The sequence below is a fragment of the Triticum aestivum genome, chromosome 2A, assembly GCF_018294505.1.
Source record: "Triticum aestivum cultivar Chinese Spring chromosome 2A, IWGSC CS RefSeq v2.1, whole genome shotgun sequence".
Classification (NCBI taxonomy): Eukaryota; Viridiplantae; Streptophyta; class Magnoliopsida; order Poales; family Poaceae; genus Triticum; species Triticum aestivum.
The window spans coordinates 1,023,524-1,038,533 of NC_057797.1; the positions used below are offsets into that span (position 1 = coordinate 1,023,524).

Consider the following 15,010-nt stretch of genomic DNA (forward strand, 5'->3'; position numbering starts at 1 on the left):
CGAATATTGTCTTAGGTCAAGTTTCTTTTTGAAATCATGAAGATTTTTTGGAATCATGATCATTTTTTAAATTCAAGAATTTTTTTTCGAAATCATGAACATTTTTCCAATTCATAAATTTTTATAAATTTGTGACGTATCTGAAATTGTGAACATTTACCGAATTCGTGAACATTTTTTGAATTCATGAATTTTTTTTCAAAATCATGAACATTGTTTAAATTCATGAATATTTTTTATGAATTCGTGAACATTCTCTTAAATCTTTTCCATTTTTGAATTTGTGAACGTTTTTTAAATTCATTAATTATTTTGAAATTCATGAACTTTTTTCACAAATTCGTGAACATTTTTGAATTCTCGAACATCTTTTTAATCCATTCATTTTTCAAAATTCAATACTTTTTTGAAATCTAGAACTTTTTTATATCCTGCATTATTGACAAAACAAAAGGAAAAAATTAGGGGGCGTCCCGGCCCGCACATGGGCCCACCCCAAAGGGCGTGTTGGGGAGCGAGGGGATGCGCGCGGCCGGGTTCCAGCACGCGGGTTGCTGAGTAGGAGGTCCCATCGACGATGATCGGTACAAATGCGTCATGACGCTCTAGGCCACCTCTACCTCCCATCCAACTCTCATGTCGTTCTGCTCTTCCAGGTTCATCGCCGCCAGTAGATCATCTGCGCCACTCGACTTCGATAAGCGACAACGTTGTCGGGCGACGGTTTTCTTGAACCTGGGGGTGTTCAACGGGCACAATGACTTGTATTCGCTTCGGCGCTTGGACCTCTCCAAGGTCGACTTGTTCTACCAGACACCTAAAGAAGCGGCCGCGCACACCAAGGTGGTGCTGATGCTCACGCCCGCCAAGGCCTCGGCGCGCAACACAAGGAGAACTGCAAGGCTGACTTGGCGATGGTGAAGATGGCAGCACCCAAGATCAAGCCGCCGACCACCCTGGTGACTGTGAGGCCGCCAGTGTGCCAGTCCTTGTGGACGTTCATTTGCTTTGTGACTTTTCTTCGTGACAACCTCGGAGAACAAGGTCATCGTTGCCGACCATGCCAACCGCATCTTCTGCTTCGACACCGATACTGACTGCGTGCTCACATAGAATTCCGGAAGATCAACCTTGAAATTTTCCTCAAGGATAGCTTTGTATTGTATACCCGGCTTAGGCCCTGATTGGATTGGCGTTTCACAGCTCCATACGCGTGTAAATTATACATACCTCCATCCGTCGTTTCCTTTTACAGATGAAAATCAAGTATGACCGGTGTCATACCCCTGTAAAATAAATACAAGTGTATAAAAATACACTGATGCCAAGCGGGGCCTTAGTCTCCGACTTGGACAAGAGATATATTGTGTGATCAACCCTTTTCTGACAAGGATCGTGCTACGATCATTACGGTTATGTGGGCGATTTGGATGTCCCACAACAGACGTACGCATGATCAGGAGATCATCGATCCAGCCAGCTCGGTTAGACGAATTCGAGAAGATCTTGCGTTGCTGGACATTCCCGGACAGGCCTTCATACCTATGCCGGACCATGGTTGGCGACCTCCGAAAGCAAACTACATCAAGATCAACACTAACGCAGCGATCCACCGAGATTCAGGCATTGGAGGCCTCGCCCGTTCTTCCTTGGCATTCTTGGGTGCATGGTGCAAACCCCATCTAGGGGGCACAGATTCGTTCACTGCTAAGGTGCTCTCCTTACGCGATGGTACCATCTTCGCCCGGCTTCGCGGCTACACGCACGTGCAACTGGAATCCGACTGTCTAGAGGCAGTTGACCTCTGAAACTCTGGCTACACCGATCCCTCGGTCGTAGCACCAATTCTGTCTGAAATTAGAGAGCTTTCCAACAGTTTTTTGTTCTTCAGTATTACTCATGTAACTCGATTCGCTAACTCGAGTCGGACAGCTTCGTCTTGCAGTCCAAGGCGCAAGGTGGAGGTCCAGACCAGGTGCTTGCTTATTACGTACAATGTATCTTTACATCTATTTCAGCCACTCTTTCGCTGACACGTCTTCTTCTTCGCAGGTGGACATGGAGAAGCTTGTGTCATCGCTTCCTCTCCATCTTCTTGCTCTAAGTTTGGATGTCGGAAGAGGTTCAGATTTGTCATATGTGCTCCGTGGCGTGCGCTTTTTGCATTCTTTGTCTGAGCTAGCAACTCGCCACACTAAGCTGGAGCAGGTAACTTGCTCGTCCGCTTCATCATATATCAATTTCTTACCCTGCTCATTTGAATCTTGATGTTCTGCGACTTCTCTCTTTCTCCATGTCATAGTTGACTCATGAATCACATCATATGGTCTTTGTGTCTTGTCTCCGATAAAGCTTAATTCGTTCAGTAATTTTGCTTTTACTGTATGATTATAAATGCTAAATGAGTAAAAGATGAGCATCGAGTCACAATCCTTGTTTATCTTCGTGCAGGTTCTTCTGGATGACGTGAAGTTATCTGAACAAGTTATGGACCTGATATTCTATCTGCTGTCCGTTCTGTCCCACTGGAAGAAGGTTCGGCAACCACCAAATTATTTATTGAGGGCGGCATGCCTATACTTAACTGTTACCATTTCATACTAATTTCTGGTAACAGCTATTGTTCTAAATTAGGAAGATCATCTCGGCGCTTCTCCCTTCATACATTCATCACTTGTAGCAGGAAGTCTTCATCTGATGACGAGTTACTTCTCATCTCTGTGGCATGAACTTGTTCATAATCTTCTTGCACATCCAAAGGTAAGTAGTTGGTAACCCGTATGGTAATTTAGTGATTATTTCGTTTCATGGCTTGATTCTGAAGAAACTGTGAAATATGAAAGCATATAGCTAGCTTCCAGAATTTATAACATGTTAATGTTTAAATTCTACTCCGGTTTTAGTTCAATTCCATGTTGCTGCCCCCTTGCATAAGATTTTTTTTAGAAGAAAAGGGCAGAGCCCCTGTTCCATTTCATTTGCAGAAACGAAACCAAGATGTCCAGATCCAGTTATTACAGGTGAAAACGCACACGGTCCCTTGCATAAGATTTCCAGAAAATAGATTAACTTAGACTAATCTAGTGTGTGGAACAATACTTTAATTTAGTGACACACATACATCTTCCTGTGTTTCTGGTAAAAGAAGTGAGTATGTACTCAAATATGTTACTGTTTCTGTATATCATTACATGGTGTATGCCCCTTGAGGATATTGACTCAAGAAGTTACTAAACGCAGGAGCTCTGTAGAAATGGAGGTATACTGTCACTCTCGATTACGATATTGAAGCCCAGAATGGCTGAAAGGATCAACTGATATCGCTTCTTCCATTTCCAGACAGAAGGCTAAAATCCTTTCTATTGTAAATTTGTTATGAGTCTTGAATTACTTTGTTTTTCAAGTACTAGTACTGTGTACTGCCAGTGTTGAGTTTATAACTAATGCCTGGTATAAACACTCTGTAGTTGTTACAACTGTGTGAATCTGAAAGTATTTCTTACCTCGATGAAGTCGCCACTTTACCAAAGAGCATGCAACTAGGGCTGGAGGTTAGTTCTGACCACAGCTGGGGATGAAATAACTCATTTTTTGCAGCATCTGAAAATATCATTCAGTTGCTATCAAATTTATCACAATGATTGCTGCAGGTTCTTGATTTGCTGAAGATCGCATTTGGAAGGAAACAGAAACCTGCTGCCGGTTCGCATGATAAGAGTTACCCCATGGGTTCTGTGCTTATCAGTGCATTGTGCCTCGTTGACGTCTTTTCTGATGTTTCAAACTTTAGATCTTCCTTCATAACTAATACTGTAAGCTTTGAAACAGACTGCCTTTATTAATACCTACTTTGATAGGGTTATATATCGTCTTTTTGCAACTGCAAAACTGTTACTTTAGCGAATTTAATTTTTGTTCATCTTTTCTGCAGATTCCCTTTCTGACGCAAATTTTGGCGACTCCTCATGATGAGTTTGTCTCGAGTTGGTGCTCTGTAGATCTGCCAGTGATGGAAGATGACACTAATCTGGATTATGATCCATTTGGTGCAGCTGACCTGGCACTGTTAGCTGCTTCAAATGTGCTGACTGAAGCTAAAGTTAACTATTCATGCAATTTTTGCTCTATCAGCATGCCTTCAATACAATATGAACAGACAAGAACATCCTGTGTGGTGAAAATAATAGCAAATTTGCACGTCTTTGTTCCAAACATATGCGAAGATCAGATCTTCTCTCAGTAGCTATGAGATGCCGTACGATTTTTTGTGTAACCTTGTTAAACGCAAGTTCCATTGCCATGTATGTTAACAGAGCAAGAAAGAGACCTCTTTCTTCAGAAATTTCAGAAATACTTGTTATCAGAGAGTCCCAAGCCATCATTGGACCATCCAGCGGCTGATGAGATCACTATAGTTTGTACAAACTTGGGTACAGTCACTTGTCTTTTTTGTTTTGCAATTTATTGTGATTATGTTAATTCATCTCCATTGCATACTTAACTTCTTCTTTTGCTTGGTTTGCAGGATCTTTGTGTTGGAATAATTATGCATCTCTGGGATGCCATTAGCAGGAACTGATTGCATCTAGATCACCTAAAAGCATGAACAGAGAAGGGTTTAGGGGATCATTACATGTCACGGCAGTGGACATGATCGCCTGCTTGGTGCAGGCTTGATGCAGGGGTGATGTAGTCGAAGTAGAGGTTCTCCTCGACGTCCTGATTCCTTCAGGGCGCCACCGGCACTGCCCAGGGACAGCGGCGGCGGCTGGCTTAGGTCTTCCCGTCGCTGCAGCACTCCCCCTGATCGGATGGGGTGAGAGAATATCGGGAGGAGAGTAAACCTTACGTGAATTGTGATCTCGCAGGTGGCCAGCTCTCTCCCGTATCCTTTTAATATGGCGCTGGCGACAGGGGACCCAAAACCTGAGTTGGTTTTTGGGCGCCCCCGATCAGGGCGCGTTAGTTCTGATCGAGGCTCACGTACGTTGGTACGTGGACCCTTTCACTTACCGTTATCCCTTTATTTTTTTCTGTCAGACTAATAGATCTAACTGGCTTGTTTAAGCCGTCAGATCAAAACCAACATTCTCCCCCTTGATCGTTAGGCTTAACTTCATTCGCCCATTCTACATAGGAATGATGTACCAAAGTGAGGTGTTACTACAGCTCGAAACGCTATAGAACCTCAACACTTATAGCACACCCTCCTATTTTAAAATGGAAAACATTTTGCTAATTGGGGACTGGTTTATTTTAATGGTCCTCTTATTCCAGAATCATAAGGCTTCCAGTAGTCCCATGCCGGCAACATGCTCACGAAAAATACTGGGTGGTAAGCCTTTTGTTAGCGGATCCGCAAGCATATGCTTCGTTCTTATGTGTTTAACATCAACTGTTTGATCCTGGATTCTATCTTTCACAACACGATACTTTATGTCAATGTGTCTGGCAGCATTACTTGACCTGTTGTTACTCGTATAGAAAACTGCCGGTTCATTATCGCAGTACAATAAAATTGGTTTAGATATGCTGTCAACCACTTTAAGTCCAGGAATAAAATTCTTCAGCCATACAGCCTGCCCGGTGGCCTCGTAACATGCTACAAATTCTGCTTGCATCGTAGATCCAGCAGTTAATGTTTGTTTGGCGCTTTTCCATGATATAACTCCTCCCACGAGTGTGAATATATAACCTGACGTGGATCTCTTACTATCTCCACACGCGGCAAAATCAGAGTCTGAATAACCAACAATTTCTAGGTTATCATTCTTTTATATGTAAGCATGAAATCCTTAGTTCCTTGCATATAACGCAAGACTTTCTTTGCGGCCTTCCAGTGGTCCAGTCCTGGATTTGATTGGTATCTGCCAAGCATCCCAGTTACAAAACATAAATCTGGGTGTGTACACACTTGAGCATACATGATGCTTCCGACAGCTGAAGCATAAGGAACCGACTTCATCTGATCAGTTTCACATTGGTTCCTCGGACATTGAAATGTCCCAAACTTATCGCCCTTAACTATAGGAGCAGGTGAGGGTGAGCACTTATGCATATTGAATTTTTTCAGTACTCTCTCAAAGTATGCCTTTTGAGATAGTCCTAACGTTCCTCTGGACCTATCTTGATGAATCTCGATGCCGAGGACATACGAGGCTTCACCAATATCTTTCATATCAAAACTAGATGACAGAAAATTCTTGGTCTCATGCAGCATATCCTTATCGCTACATGCCAACAATACGTCATCAACGTATAGGACTAAAAATGTGAACTTACTGCCTTTAAACTTAACGTATATGCAGTTGTCCACAACATTTTCGGTGAAACCAAAAGTTTTGATAATTGTATCAAACTTGAGGTACCACTCTCTTGAAGCTTGCTTCAAGCCATAAATCGATTTCTTTAGACGACATGCCAAATGTTCCTTCCCTTCCACAATAAATCCTTCTGGCTGAGCCATGTAAACGTTTTCTTTAAGTCACCATTTAGAAATGCCGTTTTAACATCCATTTGGTGTAGTTCTAGGTCGTAATGAGCTACTAATGCCATTATTATTCTGAAAGAATCCTTGGTTGACACAGGAGAGAAGGTTTGCTTATAATCAATGCCTTCTCTCTGTGTATACCCTTTTGCCACTAGCCTTGCCTTGAACCGTTCGACATTCCCTTTGGAACCATACTTGGTTTTTGTAGACCCACTTGCAGCCTAATTTCTTAGCTACATCGGAAACTTCTACTAAGTCCCATACGTCGTTTGAGCCCATAGATTTCAACTCGTCTTCCATGGCAACCAACCATTTGGACGAATTTTCTCTTTTAATGGCTTCCTTATAGGAGGTTGGATCCTCCACCTTTCCCATATCATTCATGTCCTCCATTAGAAAAGTGATATAATCATCTGATATGGATTTCTTCCTCTCATGCCGTGGTCTACCCATGGACGGAGGTGGTGGTGGAACATCATCATTTTCATTATTTTCTTGGAGATCCTCATTTGTGTTTGGATTCTCATTATTAGTTTCTAGATCACCATTCGACCGAGAGACTGAACCATGAGATTCAGGATCATCAGATGTCACATTTCTTCGTATTGGAAAAACAATCTCTTGGATAGTCGGGGATGGCACACAAACCCGCTTCTCCTCAAGATCGATCTCCCTTAAATTTGTGACCTCATTATCCTAAAAAAATACCGCTTGTCTAGTCTCCACAAATTTGGTGGTGTGACTTGGACAATAAAAACGATATCCCTTTCCCCTATGAGGGTATCCAACGAAAAAACAACTGACTGTTTTTGGATCCAATTTCTTAAGTTGTGGATTGAAAACTTTAGCTTCAGCAGGGCAACCCCACACCCGTAAGTAATTCAAGCTCGGTTTCTTTCCCGCCCACATCTCGTAAGGTGTGTTTGGTGCTGACTTAGTTGGATCAAGATTTAGTATGTGTGCAGCTGTCTTTAATGCCTCTATCCACAGGCTTACTGGTAAACTCGAGTGACTAAGCATGCTTCGCACCATATCCATAAGGGTGCGGTTGCGACGCTCGGCCACACCATTTTGTTGTGGTTCACCAGGCATTGAGTATTGAGCAATGATTCCATTTTCAGATAAGAACTTGGCAAAAGGTCCAGGAATCTGCCCATAAGGAGCATGCCTATCATAATACTCTCCCCCGCGATCAGACCGTACAACTTTGATTTTCGCATTCAGTTGATTTTCAACCTCCGCTTTATAGACTTTGAATTTCTCCAAAGCTTTCGATCGGTCACGTATGGGATAAATATATCCATAGCGGGAAAAGTCGTCTGTGAATGTAATGAATGAATCAAAACCATCTACAGACTTAACATTAAGGGGTCCACATATGTCGGTGTGAATTAATTCTAAAACCCCTGTGGCTCTTACTGCTCCTTTCTTAATTGTTTTTGCGAATTTTCCTTTAATGCAGTCAACACATTTGTCTGCATCTGATAAGTCTAATGGGAGGAGTATTTCATTTTTAACTAAGCATTCCATTCTCCCCCTCGAAATGTGGCCCAAACGACAATGCCACAATTTCGAAGAATTACTAACTCCTTTCCATTTCTTCTCAACATTAATTTCATCACTCACATGCATAACGGAATCATTATTAAGAGATAACATGTATAGTTGGCCTCGTCTAACACCGATGCCTACATTCTTATTACATTTGATCAAAGCAAATTGTTTCTTGCTAAAATGGCACTCATACATATCATCATCTAAACGAGAAACTGAAATCAAATTCCTACTTAAGGTAGGCACATAAATAACATTATTCAATCTAAGAGTGTGGCCAGTGTGTAGCTGCAACGTGAGAGATCCCACAGCTTCAACATCGGCCTCAACTCCGTTCGCAACCTTAAGCTTTCTTGTTCCTCCTCTTATAGTTTGGATCGTATCGAATCCCTGCATCGAGTTAGCAACGTGAGTGGTTGCCCCTGAATCAATCCACCATGACTTTATAGAAAAATCGACATAAAGAGATTCATCTACAAAAGTAATTTCATCAATACCTCTTTTGTTCATCCATTTTAGAAAGCCTGGGCAGTCCCTTTGATAGTGTCCCTCCTCTTTGCGGAAGTTACAAGCATTTTCTCTAGCAGTGGAGCTGCTAGGAGTAGAAGAAGAACTGCCGGCTTCTTTACCCTTGAATGCCTTAGGATTGAATGGCTTAGTGCCTTCTTTCTTGACTTGCTTTTTCTGAGGCTTGGGAAAACCTTGCCCGTCATGGTTTCTCTTGTTAGAGCCAACATGAAAAACATGGTCTTTCTTCTGCCCCATGATCCTCTCTTCCTCCTGACGATCCTTGCGGTCATCTCAGAGAGTGGCCATTTTTCCCTTAGAGAGTTATAGTTGACCTTAAATTGTTCAAACTCTTCTGGAAGAGACTCAAAAATAATTATGACAAGAAGGGCTTCACTTAAAGAACACTCCAAAGCCTTAAGTTTGGTGTAAGCATTTACCACCCTCAGTATGTGTTGCCTAACGTTTCCGTCAATAGTGTATTTCCAAAGAAGTTTAGCAAAAAGCTCATGAGCATACACTTTGTCGGAGCCTTTAAATTGCTCCTCCATTTCAGTGAGGAATTCTTTAGCAGTGTCTTTCTTAGGGAGTGCTTCAGAAATGTCCGGCGATATTGTCAGTTTCATGATGAGAAGCGCATACCCTGTAGCATCATAATTCTTCTTGAGTTCTGCATACCCTGTAGCATCTGCAATAGGTGCCACAGGTTTTTCTTCCCTCAAGGCATAGTCAAATTCATTACAACCCAAACATAATACGACTTGGGACTTCCAACGAGGGAAATTACTCCCCGTAAGTGGTTCGATCGTGTCGGACCGAAATGGAGCGGAAGCTGAAATCATCATAAAAATTCATAAGTAAACTTGCATGATTATAAATTTACGTTGGTAAATAAACAAACATGCCAAGTATTTAATTTCAACTCCATGTCAAAACACCGTTGGACAGAAAAAACATGGAATTAAAATATCATAGGGGATGACTCATAATGATAAAACAACGTTGGTCCGAATTAAAATTAGAGTCATTTCATTCTGAATTTAAACATCAACATGAAAGAAAATATCATTGTTTTTGATGTCTAAAAATTCATCATGCAAAACACATAATAAATCCTGAATAAAAAATCTCGTTGGTTCAATTTTACCCAGAATAATAATGTGTTCATTTTATTTTTAGGCATTTTCTGTTTTAAACAGTGCAAAACATGAAAGATATTAACTTACAGTGCACTGGAAAACACAGAAAAATGCGACGGCCCAAAATACCCACAGTTATTCAATAGCCCAACCGAGCAGCGAAAAACCGTAATAAAAAAACGCGCTGGGCTAAGGCAACCTAGGCTGAAGCCCATGGCCGAAAATGGCCCATTAATGCCCGCCGGCCCGAGTCGGCACTCCGCGTCGCTGTGAGCCGTCCGATCGAATTGGACGACTGGCGCGGCATGCGGCCGGAACAAAAATGCCGACCGGCCTAACCCTAGTCTCACTTTCTCCCCTGACTCCCCGCGTTTAGCGCTACAGAGAGCGGCGGCGACATTCAACGGCGGCTCGAGGCGCGCCGGCCATGGCGGCGCGGCGGCTGCGCTCGCCGGAGGAGCGTGCAGCAGGATGAATCCCGCACGCTCCCCCGTCGAACGTGGCCCCGGCGTCCGTGCTTCATGGCGCATCAAGGGAGGAGGGACGCCGGCCACCGCGACATGACGGGCGACGGCGATGAGCTCGTCCATTCAAGTAGCGGCGGTGGCGGCTAGTAGACGTTCCACGCGTCGCTCCGGTGGGAGGCGACGGCGTCGCGGCGTCTCCGCCCTCGCACTACGGTGGACGCAGTGCGGGCCCCGAAGGGAAAGGCGGCGCATAGTGCGTGATTTGTGGTGAAAACACTCCTAATTTCAGAATTAGGGTTCTTTCGAATTGGGGAAAAATTCTAGGGTTCTTGAACATGGGAGGGTTTGCTACTGTTGATCCCTCTGCCTTCTAATTTGTTTATCAAAAACCGGAATCAGTACTTAAACATGATTGATTCTAATTAACCGTGACATAACCATGAGCATTAATCTTTAACATGGGTTAATTAAAAGGAACTGACATTAACAGTAATGATTCGAAGCATAATTAGTGTATCACATAATTATTTGCAGATGGCAATTGGCATGAACGTCAAATAGTAGCATGATCATAGGGCTAAACTTGCAATCATGATCTTAAAAACCCTAAACCTGACTTTATCTAAAACTTGATGTTGATCTACAGATAAATAATGTAGGGACCTATTGCAATCAAAATTGGCGACTGATACCATTGTTGGAATAATTATGCATCTCTGGGATGCCATTAGCAAGAACTGATTGCATCTAGATCACCTAAAAGCATGAACAGAGAAGGGTTTAGGGGATCCTTACATGTCACGGTAATGGACATGATCGCTTGCGTGGTGCAGGCTTGATGCAGGGGTGATGTAGTCGAAGTAGAGGTTCTCCTCGACGTCCTGATTCCTTCATGGCGCCACCGGCACTGCACAGGGACAACGGCGGCGGCTGGCTTAGGTCTTCCCGTCGCTGCAGCACTCCCCCTGATCGGATGGGGTGAGAGAATATCGGGAGGAGAGTAAACCTTACGTGAATTGTGATCTCGCAGGTGGCCAGCTCTCTCCCGTATCCTTTTAATATGGCGCTGGCGACAGGGGACCCAAAACCTGAGATGGTTTTTGGGCGCCCCCGATCAGAGCGCGTTAGTTCTGATCGAGGCTCACGTACGTTGGTACGTGGACCCTTTCACTTATCGTTATCCCTTTATTTATTTTCTGTTAGACTAATAGATCTAACTGGCCTGTTTAAGCCGTCAGATCAAAACCAACACTTTGTCCCATTATGCTAAATCATTGATCCCTGGCAACTTGTTAAATGAGGAAGATGCGCAACTATTAAGGTGGGTAATGTCATTCTGACTGGTCCTGGTGTGCCACATAGAAACAGTATTCTTTATGCTTCTCTTGTTGTATGCCTGATTGGTTTGAATTTGTTGCACTCATCCGACAACTTCTTTGTTGATGCTTCTCTAAACTTTACTTTTCCTCTCTGCAGTGATTTTGCTTATAAGTTGCAACGTTGGGGACGCGGCTCCTGTGACGTACGGCCCACACACTGCCGTGTGGGCCCGGACCCACCTGCCAGTGGCCCCACGTCAGGGGATCCTGCTCCCAACATTGGTGTAAATCGCAAGTTGGACAGAGAATATCGCAGGTTTGTTTGCTTTACTCATTTATTATTCTTTTCAAAGCATCATGTTTAGGGTCTCTCTTCTTCTCTGGTTCTCAAGGGATAATCTGTAAAAGTAGTAAATTACATTTCTACAAGGATAGTTTAAAAGTGCATACTGCCCTCAAGCAAAGTCACTGTTTCTTTTGTATGGTTGTTGTGATGGGTGTGCTCAGTGTGTGTGTGTAAACTACAAAATAGCCTGGAGCCATGCATTGGGTGGCAGCTTCACACTTCTTAGCAGTCTACTGAAAGTTGTTGCCAGTACCTCAATTTCTCATGTTAGATGATTTCATTATGTGATGTTTTAGGTGGCAAAAAGTGATGTCACATCAGAAATGAAGGTAGACTTGCAACCGGTGCAGCAGCCCCAGCCAACAAGGGCTGGTGTTCCAGACCCCAATATGGATAAGGATGCCCCTCCTAAGGTAACATTGTTGATTGCCTTAATATTGGCCATTGACTAGGTATTGTATTTGATCCCAATGCAATCCGAAATTGATGCTAGCAGGATGTGCAAAACATCGAAGAGTCTTTGGCGACACCCCCCATGAAACAAGATGGAAATGCTAGGGATGAGATATTGAGACTCCAAGAAACCGTGCCACTAGGTACAAATGCCGGGGTCCTGCAAAATTCAGTCGGTCAGAACCTAATCCATCTTGGCGTTGCGAGAACGACTAGCGTGGGCTATCCGGGTCCCAGTACTGCTACCAGCATGGAGTTCCCACGCTGCAGAAGTGTAGACCATTTCAAAACACCAGAACCTAGCAAGGAAAGTGGTCTCCGGGCCGGGACGAGGATGAGAGGCAGCCTGCTAGTCGACTACACAAGACATGATGACGAGCCGCCCGTTCACAAGATCATTGTCATTCGAGCCTGGCCACCCCGTTCTGCTGATCGACAAGGAAGGGAACGAAATCGACAGGGGCGAGATCTTCCAGGTTGAGGGCAGGGCCCAAGGGAAGAGCCTGGCGGAGAGCCACATCTGCATCATCGACGTCACCGAGCTCAAGGTCGAGAAGTGGAGGGAGATTCCCCACCCTTCCGAGGCATCTGGAAGGACATTCCAGGAGGCAGAGTCGAGGCATGGTGGCGTGATGAGGGTGGCCTGGGATGTTGTCAGGCTCGCCCCAGTAGCGACGTACGTAGGGTGGTTGGTTCTCTTTTGTGGTGTCTGGAATGTAGAAAGGAGCTGCCGTCGGCCCCGTCTGGCTGGGCATCGACAAGGTACAAACAGCAAGTAGAGAGAAGCTTCCTGTCAATCTAGGATCTAAATCTTGGAGGCCGGCTCTTATTGTAACTATTGTTTGGTGAAAGCCAGCCTCCCTCCCTGTCATCTGTCAATGACCATGTGTATCCTTATGTTGCATCCTCTTCTTAGGGTTTACTAATTCTATTATATCCGCCGCAACACTAGTTTGTTGCCGTGTGACATACAAACAAATGTATCTTTCGTTTCTGATAATTGAGAATGTTCGGAATTCTTTCGTGACCCGCGGTGCTTGGGTTCAAACTTTTAGGTTGGGGAAGCAGGTGCAGTTATACATGCAAAATCCATATACATGATCACAGGAAATGCGCAATCTCAGTTCCGGCGAAAACCTGAAGATGCTCTTCATGTATCCATCAAAAGGGCGCTTCTCGGAGAGGGGACTCCTTTTGTTGTTGTGCAAATAAAGAAAATGCCAATGTGCTTTCAATTATGTATCCGTCCTTTTGAGGTTGTGCCCCCCTCGGGGCACCCCCTAGGTGCAGTTCTGGCCCATTGGGTGTCTTCTGGCCCATAAAAAATCTGCAGAAAGTTTCGCGGTGTTTGGACTCTGTTTGATATTGATTTCCTGCGATGTAAAAAACATGCAGAAAACAACAACTGACACATGGCACTATGTCAATAGGTTAGTACCAGAAAGTGATATCAAATGACTACCAAATGATTGTAAAACATCCAAGAATGATAATATAACAGCATGGAACAATCAAAAATTATAGATACGTTGGAGACGTATCATTTGCCTTAGCCACTTCGAGAAAATTATGCAGGCCCTCAATATACTCGCAGGTGCGTCTGTCACCGTACATCCATTACCGGTCCGTCTTCGTGAATTATATAATTAAGTGTATCAAAAACCATTACAGAAAATCATGAATAGAAAAGTGACCAAATTAATACAAGTTCATCATTACCTTAAACCAAAGAACAGTAGTGATTGATACGTCTCCGTCGTATCTACTTTTCCAAACACTTTTGCCCTTGTTTTGGACTCTAACTTGTATGATTTGAATGGAACTAACCCGGACTGACGCCGTTTTCAGCAGAATTGCCATGGTGTTGTTTTATGTGCAGAAAACAAAAGTTCTCGGAATGACCTGAAACTCCACGAAATATCTTAGAATAAATAATAAAAAAATCCTCGCCAAAGATGAAGACCAGGGGGCCCACACCCTGTCCACGAGGGTGGGGGGGCGCGCCCCTCCCCCCTGGGTGCGCCCCCTACCTCATGGGCCCCCTGGTGGCCCTCCGACGCCAACTCCAACTCCATGTATTGGCTTTCGAGGAGAAAAAAAATCAGAGAGAAAGTTTCATCGCGTTTTACGATACGAAGCCGCCGCCAAGCCCTAATCTCTCTCGGGAGGGCTGATCTGGAGTCCATTCGGGGCTTCGGAGAGGGGGATTCGTCGCCGTCGTCATCATCAACCATCCTCCATCACCAATTTCATGATGCTCACCGCCGTGCGTGAGTAATTGCATCGTAGGCTTGCTGGATGGTGATGGGTTGGATGAGATTTATCATGTAATCGAGTTAGTTTTGTTAGGGTTTGATCCCTAGTATCCACTATGTTCTGAGATTGATGTTGCTATGACTTTGCTATGCTTAATGCTTGTCACTAGGGCCCGAGTGCCATGATTTCAGATCTGAACCTATTATGTTTTCATGAATATATGTGAGTTCTAGATCCTATCTTGCAAGTCTATAGTCACGTACTATGTGTTATGATCCGGCAACCCCGAAGTGACAATAATCGGGACCACTCCCAGTGATGACCATAGTTTGAGGAGTTCATGTATTCACTATGTGTTAATGCTTTGTTCCGGTTCTCTATTATAAGGAGGCCTTAATATCCCTTAGTTTCCAATAGGACCCCGCTGCCACGGGAGGGTAGGACAAAAGATGTCATGCAAGTTCTTTTCCATAAGCACG

At 43.9% G+C, this 15,010-nt stretch overlaps 1 pseudogene; it reads left to right on the forward strand.

The window, feature by feature from the left end:
• The first annotated feature begins 636 nt into the window (after positions 1-636).
• The window catches only part of LOC123186824 (nodulin homeobox-like), a 35,539-nt pseudogene continuing 21,165 nt past the window's right edge, over positions 637-15,010 (forward strand).